Here is a 12,892-nt window from a genome sequence, read left to right as displayed (position 1 = left end):
ACCCACAGTGTGTAAGGCTTAAGAAGATCAAAGCGTTGTCTTCAAAAACCTGTTCAAAATCGCTGTAAACTTCTCCTTTAATCTGAATTGTAAATTCTAGGAACAGAACCGTGATCCCCAACAAGAACCACCAATGTGTGAACAGCTGGGCAGAAGCGACACGTGTTAACGGACTCACCTCGGATGTGTCCGTCTTAGCCCAGCCTAAGCTGGAAGAATTTCCCCGTGATATTCATTTGGTTTGTTAATGAACGATGATAGTCAGTTCGAGAGCAAGCTAAACCTTACAATTAGTGTCACAGAGAAAGAGGGAAAACGTGCCGACGCACACGTGGCGGACCAAACTGTGCCTTCTGAAGATTCTGCTGCCTGAATCCAGAGCCCTGTGCGTATCAAGACCATGTATTAATCAACCAAAGTGTTGTCTGGCCAGAAAAAAGACTCTTCACAGCCTCCTTTCCTTTCATTCTTCACCCTTTTCTTCCTTTCTTTACCCCCTTCCTCCCTCCTTCTTTTCCCTTTTTCTTCTTTCTTTTTTTCCTTCCTTCCTTCCTTCCTTGTTTTAGCAAACTCATCCATGTGCACAGGTTAAAGAGTCAATTATACCAATTTCCTCATAAAAACAGTAATTTCCCACTCCACTCCCATCTCTCCCTTCTCAGAGACAACCGCCTGCAGCACCTTGAGCCGATTGCTCTGGTTCCCCCTTCTATATCCCCCAAAGTAGGCTGTGTTGCGTCTTGATTTTGTCAGTTTTAGGTACCATAGAGCTAAATCACAGTTTTGGAGATAGGTTTGTTGTTTACTCACTGTGACTTTGTAACATTATTTGAAGGTAAGCCACATGGTAAGCTAAGGTGACTTTTCTTTTCTTGCATGATTTTAGCTTTCTCTCGAGTTCATATTTTACGTCTCCAATTTGCTTAATTTTCTATACACTCATCATTAATTCAACCACGCAAGCTTCATTAGTGGTATAATCTCCTCTCAAGACATTCAGACGCTCAGGATTCTTACCAATTGAGACCTCCTGATGAAGCCTATCCCGGAGCTTTCTGAACTGCTCCAGTCTGGAACAGTTGTCCTTCCTGCTTGGCACGACTGTCACCATCATTCTCTGAGTCCGCTTCACTTGTCTTCTGAGTCACCTGCTCTTTTTTGTCCCTGTGTTTCTTCTTTCTTGATTTATATTCTAATGTGAAGCCCATCCTTCCACAGTGTCCTGAGAAAGAGTGTAGAAGAAGCACATTTGTAAGACTGCGCTTCTCCGAGAGTATTTTATTTCACTTTCGTAATGTACTGATAGATTCGTTGGGTATAGAATTCTCTACGGGAAAACTTTTTCTTTGAAATTGTAAACATCTTATTCCACTGGCTTGCAGCTGGTTGTTGGTGAGAAATTCGAAGCCTTTCTAATTCTGGATCCTTTGCATAAGACCTCATTTTTCTTCTTTCTAGAAACTTGTGAGATCTTTTTCTGTCCTGAATGTTCTGAACTTTCATGTAAGCTTGGTGAGGTCTGTTATCAACTATTGTGCTTCATATTTGCTGTATCCTTTTGAACTAGAAACTTAGTCCTTTAGTTATAGGAAATTTTCTTGAATTATTTTATTGATGATTTGTTTCTCTGTTTTCTTTTGGGGGGACCACCATTATTTAAATGTTGAGCCTACTGGAGTGGTCTTGTAATTATTCTCTCCTATGTTACATTTTTCTCATCCTTTTGTTCTGCTTTCCGAGAAAATTTCTTGACTTATATTCAAAACTTTCTATTGACTTGAGATCTCTGTTGCCGTATTTTTTGTCCCCAGTAATTTTTATGGTTCTTTGTATGTTCCTTTTTTATAGCATCCAGTTCTTGTTTTGTGGTTTTGTTATCTTCTCTAATCTCCGTATGAAGGTTACTGATAGGTTTAGTTTGCTTCGGTTTTTGATGCTGTTGCTTCCCTCTTCCCACCAAGTTGCCTTTTCCTATTCGTAAGTGTTGGTAATTATCCTCCATGCTAGAGCCTTACCTCAGATGTCTCTTACCGTTTGGTTGTCTGCTCCAATTAAGCAGAGGCCATTGCATAGCTGACTGAAAGCTCTAATCACATAGAAGAAGGTGGTCTTCTATGAGCCCTCCCACTGGGTGATCTGGCCGCTTTGTTGGAAAACCTGCAATATTAGCATCTTTGGTCTTTCCTTTTGGTTAAACAGCCAAGAGAAATATCTCCCAGTCTCCTAATGGAAGGCGAGGCTCATCCTTGTAGTTGCTGATGAGAGCAGAGGGTTAAGGGATGTTCTCAGCATCCAGGATGTCTACATCCACCTGACCCCTAAATTCTTAGTAGAGTACCCCTGTATTCAATCATGCTTGGTTCCTCCAACTCAGACACCCTCTTTATCCTTGTCAAGAATAAGTTTCTAGTCTTGGAGCATGCAAGGTAGTTGGTGAGAGGTGGTCACCTAGAGTGGGAGAGGAAATTCTGGGTCTGAGTCCTTCTTAAAGGAATTTCTAAAAGTGGTCCTATTTTAGTCACTCTACTTTGAATTACTTCCAGAGGTATCCAGTGCCACCAGTTATTAGGCTTTTGGAGGATTATGTGATAGAAACAAGTTAACTTTAAATCGTTCCCACGGCCGGTTTAAGATTAAGTTTTCTAGGGTCTACTAGGCCATTTATCCTTTTCTATCTTCTTTGCAACGTCCCACATTTGACTGCAGTCTCTCCTCCTTAACCTTGTGGGTTTACGACTGCTTTAAAATTCCTTTTTTTTTTTTTTTTTTACGATTTTAGCACAGTTGCTGGAGGACATAAATACAGACAATGTGTTTCATCTTCCATTTTTAACTAGAAAGCCAGCCAACATTTCCCTGATAAAGGTTTTAAAAATCAATGTCATCAGAAATTACTTTCTTATGTCTACTTCAGAAATCACGTGTTAATGTTTAAATCATTCTCTCTTGTCCTGTTTTCCACGAAGACGAGAGGTAGTTAATCAATGCCTTCCTCACGCACATCGTCAAGAGCTCTGTTAAGCTGCTCTCAGACATAAATAGAAGTGACTCCTCTCTTTTGATAGGAATCATATTGATTTTTAATTTGCACGTAAGTGGAGTTTATGATCCGTTGTGATTCCTTAGGTCATTTTTTGGCTCTATTTATTCCTAGCTAGTCATTTCCCAAAAATAAAGCAAAGCTGAAGTAAAAAATTTATTCATTTAGTCAGGAAGTGTTTATTATTTTCTAGTCACTGTGTTAAGTACAGGGATTGCAACAGGAAATAAGAAAAATAGATTCTGTCCACAGGGACTGTTCTAGGGGAGCATAAATTCTCGTGGCCATTTTTCAGACGGCTCCGTGAAATCGGGCCTGAACTGTGTTGCTCTGACTGCCTTGTGCTCAGATGTGTTTGCAGTCACCTCACCTTCTATCCGAGGTTCTCTTCTACAGCGTGATGAAGGATCCCACCAATGTCTCAATAAATGCACCAAAAAAAGGAATAATCCTTCTAAATGCCGTTTCGGGGGGATTGCGTTTTAGGTCTCATCCACTTGCGGTGCGAACATCACTGGTCTTCTGGACACATTAGTTGTCTTTCACATGTGACATGGAAATGCCACTTCACAACTCTTACCTCTTCCCCCAAGTTCTAATGAGTACATAACAAAAGAAAGTAACATATTCTTTTATAATACATAATTACAATTTTTAACTTATGTAATATATTTAGATTTGCCTGTTATTAAAAATATTAAAATATTTATGTATTTATAAGAACCATATTTAGTATAGTTGACGTACAATATTATATGCATTTCAGGTGAACGTAGTGATACAACATTTATGTATCTTACGATATGATCGCCACGATAAGCATAGTGACCATCTGTCGCCATACAAAGTTATGACAATATTATTGACTTTATTCCCTGTACTGTACAGTACAACTCTGTGGCTTATTTATTTTATAACTGGAAGTTTATACCTCTTAAGACTTTAATAATTTTTTAAAAAACCAAAGCAAAAATATTTCATTCTGTGCGCAAACATGGAAATCAGAATTATAGTAATATTTCTAAAATGTCGTTGAGAAAATATTTTCCAGAGTTAACCTTAATAAAACATTTTAATTTCTTAATTAAAAAAATAAAGCCCAGTAAGCTGCAAAAACATGTATGGGACGTGGTTTTTATTAAGGATGTAAAATAAGAATTGAGAATAGAGCGTACAAAACAAATCAATTGCAACAGCTATATTTTTGCATCCGGCTGGAAACTGGCAGAGAGCTTGCATCTAGCAAGACGTGAGAGAACCATGCTGAGATGCAGAAATAAGTGTGGTCACACGCCAGAGCTGTTTTTTAAAATATGTATATTTAATCATTACAAGGAGGCATCGATGAGCAGGACCATGGCATACGAAGGCTTCAGAGTTAGTCCTAGAAGTAGCTCCAAGGAGAGCCCCCTCCTTCCACATCCAGGGTCTTCATTTGAGTCCCGAATTTCCTCTTGGGTGGGGCAGCCCAAATCCCTATGAGAAGCCACTTAGGTCACGGCTATAAAATGGAAAGCACCCACCCGACCCTCTAATGTCTTAGTGGTTTGTGGAGTGACTGAGTCATCTGGCTTGAATGAGATAAGACACACACACAATGTTAGCGTAAAAGAAATATGTCTCTTGTTATATTTTATGCTGACTCCTGTGTGCGAAGCTTGAAGTATGACGTGTAAAGCGTAGCTCTCCATCCTGGGCAGACAGGCAAGGTCATGGGCACTAAGGAGCAGTAGATCACAGGAGGATGGATAACTAGATTCCCCCAAAGAGAGACCTAACAGTTTTGGTGACAACAATGACGCCATGTCGCTGGTGGTGGAGCTATGCTAAGAATATGCCAAAATGATGGCGACATTTGGTGAGTTCTCAGTGGGTATCGGGATGCATACTGAGCATTGGTATGTATTACCTCATTCACTCTTTATAACCCTGTAAAAGACTTACTGTTATTAAGGGTATTTTATAGAAGGAGGAACTAAATGCTAGAGAAATAAGCAACGTGCTCAAGTTTGCCAGCTAGTAATTGGCAAGTTAGGTTTGCCACTGGTTTGTGGTGTAGAGTCGTGATCCTGACAGATGCATGGAATTGGTACATCCCGACCGCTCTAATTTTGCCCACTGATCTGAGGCCGAGAGCTCAGGGGGCGCCCGCCTGCCCACAATCAATCTGCAACGACATAGCTGTTTCTATTTCATAATGAAAACACAGTTGTACTTTAACTGTCACCTTGCAAACGTCTGTCCCTCCAACCTGATTCGATTTGTTGCTTCTAAAATGATAACGTTGAAGAGACATTGAATCGACTAATTGTTCAAAGCTTCCAAAAGTTCTTCTAAAATATTGAATGCGGCCTTTGAAAATTAATTAGTTTTAAGAGTTACTAATGAAATCACAACATCAGCTGTGGTGCTGTCCCTTTGCCAAGTGTTTACGTACATTGAAAACTTCTGGGATCCTGGGCAAGTGAGTCCGTGTCTTCGGTGGAAGTTCATGCGTGCTACCTTCATCTCTAAATCAGAAACCAGAGACAGTGCTTCCTATGAGAACCCGCAGAGGCTGGTTACTCAAGAAAGTATAAATTAATAAATATTTACATGTCCTTCTCTTATTCCTATGCATCTCGGTTTCATCAACTGTAAAATAGAAATGACAATATCTTTGCTATTTATGTCAATTCAGAGAAGGGTGTGAACTCTCTTTGAGAAATAAAAAAGATAAAAGCCTTGTCTAAAGGGAAGCCATCATGGTTTATGGTTATATCCACAGAATAAAACGAAAGAATTTTTAATACCTCCTCCTCCTCCTGCTCCTGCTCTTCCGTTAGGGGTCACCTTTGTCACGCTCGTCGGCAGGGGTTTATGATGGGAGACACCACTGCCTTCGCATGGCTCCTCACTGCTCCCAATTGATATTCAGCGTCCAGCATAATCCAGAGCCTTCCTGAGCCCACTCAGCCTGGGAGCGCATTAGCATTTACTCAGAAGCGAGGGAAGTCTCCTATCTGGGAAGAGGACAACTTTCTATGACTTTTGCTTGTGGAGAGCTTTATGGATACTTCTAGCGAGACGACACCCTGAGGCAGGTTCCTTGGGCAAATAGAATGCTGCGGCCAAAGTAGAGAACATCCGAGCTCGTTAGCAGGAGCGGGGACCTTGGAGAAGAGCCGACAGCTGACCTTGGTCCTGAAGAACAACGAAGCCCAGGATGCGGAGGTGCCTGGGGCGTGGAGGAGCGCTTGTTTGCCAGCTGCAGGAATCCTGGCTCGGAGCTCTTTAAATAAAGGAGTACTTTGCAGGCTCACATCAGGGCAAGGGCCGGGGCGGACACGGCTTCAGGCACGACGAACCCCAGGGCCCAGCCCTTGTCTCCAAGGCCTGGTATCTCCCCAGGTCCCCATATCACTCACCAATATTTAAAGTCTTCCCTCTTCATGGAACAACGGCCATCAATAGCACCTGTGTTCACAGCTCCAAGGCCATCGAAGGAAGAGAATTTTCCTTCCAGGCAGGTTCCACCTGCTCATTCCTTCACCTGTCCTGGGGAAGGGAACCGACTGGCCACCCCTGGAACTGGGGCCAAGGCCCGCCAGGACCACAGGGCCCTGGGCAAGGGCGCATGGGTCCCCAAAGCACAATCTTCCATCCCTGTTACCAGAAGAAGAAGCAACGAATACCAGTTGGTGACAGACGGCCCATGTCCACTTTGTGAACCTGGAATAGCCTAAGGACATCATGACAAGTCACTTCAAGACAGCTCCTCGGTTTTGGAAAATGAAGTCCGAATTCTGGACTTCGGGTTAAAAATCAGGCACCTTCCCGTCCCGAAAGAAGAGCTCATGTCGTCAGCTCTGACCCCACCCACACCCCAGCATGTCTCAAAAACCGGAGGAAACTTTCAATTCAAAAGATTTTAAAACAATTTTTTTAAAAATTAAATCTGCTGAGATACACACTCCCCTGTGGGTCAGTGTGTATGTCATTGGAGCATGCTCATTACCCTGGTGAGAGGGGCTCACGCTAGGATTTGCGTTGAGCCGGAGCCTGGGGCTCTGCCAAGGACACAGGTAAGCACCTGACCTACACCTGCTGGCCGGGAGGACTTCCTGAAGCGACCTGAGAGCAAAGAAAACGTCAACACTAAAGATTCGTTCCACCTTTGAATCTCTGAGGGGCAAAATCCTAGTCTTTTCCTGCTTCTAATAATCAGTGGTTCACTGCACTCTGCCGCCCAGTCAAGAAAGTGGGAGGCAGGAGAATGCCTGGCACTGGTGTCTGGTTTTTAAAATTCCTTTTTAGTGGACAAGGAGCTGAGATCGTAGCCTCGCTGTTTCAGTCCTGGACAAGTGGCAACCCAAACTAAATGTGCGGGTTAGGTCTCCAAATCCAACACGGGGCAGAGAACGGAAGAAATAGAGAAAAGATGCCCAGAGCTGGAGAGAAGGTAATTTCATCTGTGTCTCAGAGGAGGAATAAGTAGTGTGATCGCCTGGTCAAGGTTCTGCTGCTAATTTGGTAAATAAACAAGGTTAAAACGGCCTATTTGGGCAGGTGCAGTAAGTCAGAACTCACACCTCCGTAGCACTCAATAAATGGCCACAGGGTTTGGAGTCAGGCACAGCTGGTTTAAGCCTTGGCCCCTCTGTGTCTTAACGGTATAACCTTGGGCAATTTAATTCATCTCTGTGCCTCATTGAGATAATACTGCTGATGTCACGCTTTTGTTGTAAAAATTAAGAGAGAACATGCTACGTGCTTAACAAAATACTTGGCATAGTAAGCACTCAAAATGCATGATTATTCTGAAATTTTATTTTTCAAAAAAATATGAGAGGGGGAGAGAGAGAGAGAGAGAGAGAGAGAGAGAGAGAGAGAGAGAGAGAGAGAGTATCCTAAAGCAGCCATTTGGAGAAATCAAGTAACTCAGGAAATTTCTTCACGTTCTTAGAGAGTAAGTAAAAACAATAAAAGATGGGAAAATGAAGAGAAGATGACAGAATGAGATTCCAGTAGACGTGGCCTAAATAAAGACAACGAAGAGAAAAACAGTATCATTGAAAAAAATTACACGTTTTGAAGCTGCCATGATCAGAACGGATACTGCAGAGAACAATTTAATAACACTCAGGGCAGGACCGAGAAGTCACGGGTAATGTCGAGGCAAAAGACAAAGACAAAAGAATGATGGAGAGAGCGGCTGTCTTGGACCCAGCAGACAAGCCTCCCAGTTTCTGGGCTGCGCAGATCAGGGCCACCTGGGGAGCCCCAGCCAGGGGCAGTGCGGCCACCCTCAGCCTGTTCCCCCAATACCACTGCTGTCTGCATCTGCGTCCAGCCAGACAGGATGGGGGATCCTGCTCCTCCTGCCTCTTCCGGCCAGATGAAGCTCCACGTGGTGGGACAAGGCAGCGGCTTCCCCGCCAGCTGCCCGGGGGCCTGGGCCACGCAGCCCACACGCATGAAGGCGTGAGTGTCCGAGGAGCGGGGTGAGCCTCGATGGAAAGGAACAAACAGATGGATTTGGCCAAGGGCTGGTAGACAGATGACTTGTGTCCCCTCTCAAGGGAGCGTCGAAGACCCGCTGGTTCCTGCAGCCGCGAGGCCAGCTGTGTTTTCTAACGACCGCGATGCGGCTCGTAAAGCACAGCCCGCCTCGCCTTCCCTCCCCTCCGCCTCGCTTCCGCTGTACTCTGCGCTCCGCCGGCCTGGGGCTGCCCTCCGGACCAACGGCTGCCCGCGGAGTTTCGCCCATATTCTGTGTTCCGGGGAATTCAGACTAAGACAGGGATCGGAAGGTGACAGGCGCTGGAGATGACGTGGATATTGAGAGCCGCGAATGAGAAGATAAGTAGAATCAAACGACAAAAAGAATGTGTGCGAATAGGACTTTCGAGGAAGTACCGTGACCTGGAAAATTAGCAGAGAATGATAAACACTGAGATCCTAGTAAGATTAGTGAAACTCAGAGAAACTTAGACACATTCAATGAGAAGAAACGGGTGAACTCATAAGCAACTATATATATACACACACATATATATATACACATGTGTGTGTGTGTGTGTGTACATATATACATGTATTACATATATGTAGTTGGCTAGAACCTCTCAACAACATAAGATTCCAGGGAGAAATGGAGCAATCAAACGTCTACAAAATTTGGACAGAAAAGAAATGCTAACTTCAAAATGATTTGCTCAACAAGCTGTTATTTACATGAGAAGTCAACAGAAGGACATTCGAAATATGCAGAGAGGATTAAGGTACCTTTACAAAAATACACTGAGGATGTAATTTAACAGCGAGAGATGATGTCGTGCATCAAAGACTTAAATAAAACCTTAGAACCTTTTCTTACCTTGGGATGGGGACATATTTTCTCTCCTGCAACCCAATATCCAGCAACTGTGAAGGAGGAAAATGAAAGATATTTTCAAGCTAAATACAAATGAAACAAAACGTAATGATAAAATATAACAAAAATGCTTAATATCTTATCACGTAACGATTCTGTAGCATCAATAAGAAGAGATATCCAATTGAAAAGTGGTCAAGTACATGAAAAGGCAATTCATAAATGAATTCCGAATATGTAGATAGATATACATATATACAGATAAATGTTTATCTTTGCCAGTAACAAGAAATTAACGAGTGCAAATTTAAATGATGTGATATTGCTATTCACCAGTTGGCAGAATGGAAAAGACAGGCAATGCCCAGTTCTCCTGCGGTGACCTCTCGTGGAGGGCAGGTGAGCAGTACGTGCTGAGATGTTACATGTATATACCGATCGACCAACTTTCTCGCCTCTGGCATTTTATCATTACGAAGCAATTGGACGAATGTATAGGAGTATGTATTGTGGCATTTTCCCCGTTAACACAATTCCGAATGATCTGAATCTCCATGAATAGAAGACGGTTTAACCAATCGTGACATACGCCTACGATGGCATCCTATACAGCTGTCAAACACGGTAGTCTATTTCAACATTCGCAGATATGGAAAGCTCTATGCATGCATATTGTGAGATTGGAAAAGGGGTTTCAAAACGAGAATCGTGTCATCGCTTTTGTGTAAAAGCGTGTGCGTGCGTGCGTGGGTTCCCATCCATAGGTATCGAAGATGCTGAGAGTGGTTACCTGTGCGGAGTGAGATTAGGGTTATGTTTTTGTTTCCTGTTCTTTCTTTGCCTAAATTTTCTAAATGTCTTATTTTTAAATTTATAGTAAGATAAATGAATAAAAGTGTTTTTGTTTGAAAAAAAACACTTAAAATTTATACCAACAGATAGACTTTCGACCGATACTGTAGAGTTCCCGTGAAGTTTTTCATAGTGTGGTCACCTTGACTGTGCCAGCAGTGTAGAAATAAGTAAAGACCATCCAACTGAGAATAAACAGGCTATTCGTTGAGAGCTGTTCTCACAGGGGGCTCAGCCACCGTCACTTGAGTCTGGCAGAGACCCAAAGGCAGAGGGAGGAACAGAAAAGCTTTGCAGTGGGAAAAGGGGAGGCGTCAGCTGCTCCCTGATTGGAGGCTGCTGGCCCGGGGAGCTGGAGGTGGACGAGCGAGAAGACAGGTCCCCTCTGTGTTGGTTCGGGAGCACACTTGGCTTTCTCTGTTGGTTCCAGGTTGGAAGCAGGGGGTGGGGAAAAAAGGAAACTGGCTGTCATTGACCAAGTGTTGTCGGTTCTGGGCCGACTGCTGTGGATACTGACTCCCTGGGCTGGCAGCTGCCGTGGTGTAGGTCTGCATCGTCGCATACGGTCGGTGCTTGTCTGTGTACTGCGATTAGTCTATGGCATCGGCCACGCCATCTCTGAACACAGATATTTCCTCTTGGCCTCGGCCACAGCAGTGTCTATGTTAGCTCAGCAGGATACTGGGAATAACATCCAATCTATATTTCCATCATCAACAAGTAATATCTGCCTCGAATTCTTCACCGACTTAACTTCGTAAGCGTGAGTTACACACCCAATTGTCTACGCAGTCTTAGACTGGGATGCTTGTAGCACTCCTGCGGTAGCCGGCCACACTCTGTGGAGCCCTCATGAGACTGGACACTGTGTTGAGCGCATGATGCGCATTAGTTCAATTACCTCTCGCTTTAACTCTCAGTCCAGGGTCCATCTCACAGATGAGGAAGCCGAGGCTCAGACAGGTCCAGGAACGTGCCCACAGTCGCAGAGCTTGTTGAATGAAATGCTGTTTGAGTTTAGATATGTCTAAATCCAAAGCCTGTGCTTATAAATCTCAAGCAGCACAAGGCTCCCTGGAAGTGACTCAGCCACACACGTGCCTGGGTGACCAAAGCCCAGAAGAGCCTGGAGAAAGAACACCACGCACCAACTCCGAGCTGCAGATCTTGTTTCTCAAAGGCTATAAAAGCCCTCAGCCCATAGTTCTTCTGTGTACCTGGAGGGTTTCCATCTTGGTGGCGGGAAACGGGATTCCGGCTAAGGTCTTCCCTCGGCAGTGACCATAGTTCACTTCGACAATGGCTAGCCTGCTTGCCCAAGGCTTCTGGAAGTCCCGCTGGGGCAGAGGGACAGGAGTCACAAACTCCCTGTAGGCTCTGCTCAGCAAAGCTGGAATACTTTGACTGTCATTGATGGAAATACACGATCTCGCCATTATTTACAGAAAAGTTACTTTATAATATCACGTCAGTGTTTACCAAGGGCTTAGGCAGTTCCTTTGTGATTGCGGAGTTTCCTATTTGAGCTGGACCCAGGCATTTTCTAATTGCCTCTTTGTTCTCTCCCACGGGAACACGATTCATCGTGGGAAACGTATCTCAGAAATTTCAAATACGTCTTCATCCCCCTTCCCCGCGTCCTCTGTGCCTTTTTTACTTGCTTCCTCTCCACAGTGTCTCCCCGTACTCAGCTGCAGGCAGCTCTTCCTGAGGAGCCTGTGCCGTTCCAAGATGCCTGGAGGGTTTCAGAAGACGGTGTCTTTCTTAGGTCTCAGGGTTTCAGATGCCGAAGTGGGGAATCGCTTTATCTCTGGAGTCAGACCACCTGGGTTCCTGTCTTGGCTCTACTGCTTAGATGCTGTGTGACCCTGGGCAGGTTACCTAACCTCTCTGCACCTAATGTCTTACCTGTAAAATGGGACTAATAAGAGCACCTACCTTAGAGGTATTGTACTCTATGTTTAAAGCAGTTATGGGACTCGAATGAGCTTAGACATGAAAACTCTTCGACCAGTGCCTGGCACATAGTAGGGCTCCAATAATTTAATTATTTTCACTATGTGTTGAAACATTAAAATCCTAGTCTCAGCCTTAAGGCTGTCCCCCCAGAACCCGGGGCCACGAGCCAGCCGCGTGAGGGAGGACAAGTTCGCTTGATGTGCGTGAACTTGAGGACAAGGCACCTCGCAGACCCTTCCTTGCAGGTGCTGCCCACGTAGGGTCTGTCTCATTTTTGTGTTTCCTGCCCCTTCCTTGGGCTCCAGTCTAGACAGATGGTTACCTCTCATAGCCAAGGTCGTCACTCGCAACTTCTGTGGCAGACAGACTCTAAAGTGGCCCCGTAACCCCCACCTCCTGATGTTCACACCCTGTGTAAATCCCTTCCCACCATTGTGCATGGACCTGTGACTTGCTTTCAGCCAGTGGAATAGGGCAAAGGTAATGGGATGTCACTTTCATGATTATGTTACATAAAATCACAACGTCCATTTGCTGGAAGCTTCTCCCCTTGCAGGCTCTGATGAAGCTGGCCGCCGTGGTGGGGGGCCCACATGGCAAGAGCTGATGGCACCTCTGAGACTGAGGGTGGGCACCCGCCAACTGCCCGCAAGAAACCAAGGCACTCAGAGAGAGACAGAGACAGA

This window comes from Pteropus vampyrus, unplaced genomic scaffold, assembly GCF_000151845.1.
Source record: "Pteropus vampyrus isolate Shadow unplaced genomic scaffold, Pvam_2.0 Scaffold111, whole genome shotgun sequence".
NCBI lineage: Eukaryota > Metazoa > Chordata > Mammalia > Chiroptera > Pteropodidae > Pteropus > Pteropus vampyrus.
The sequence above is the reverse complement of the archived record's forward strand: the minus strand, read 5'-3'. Positions refer to the sequence as shown.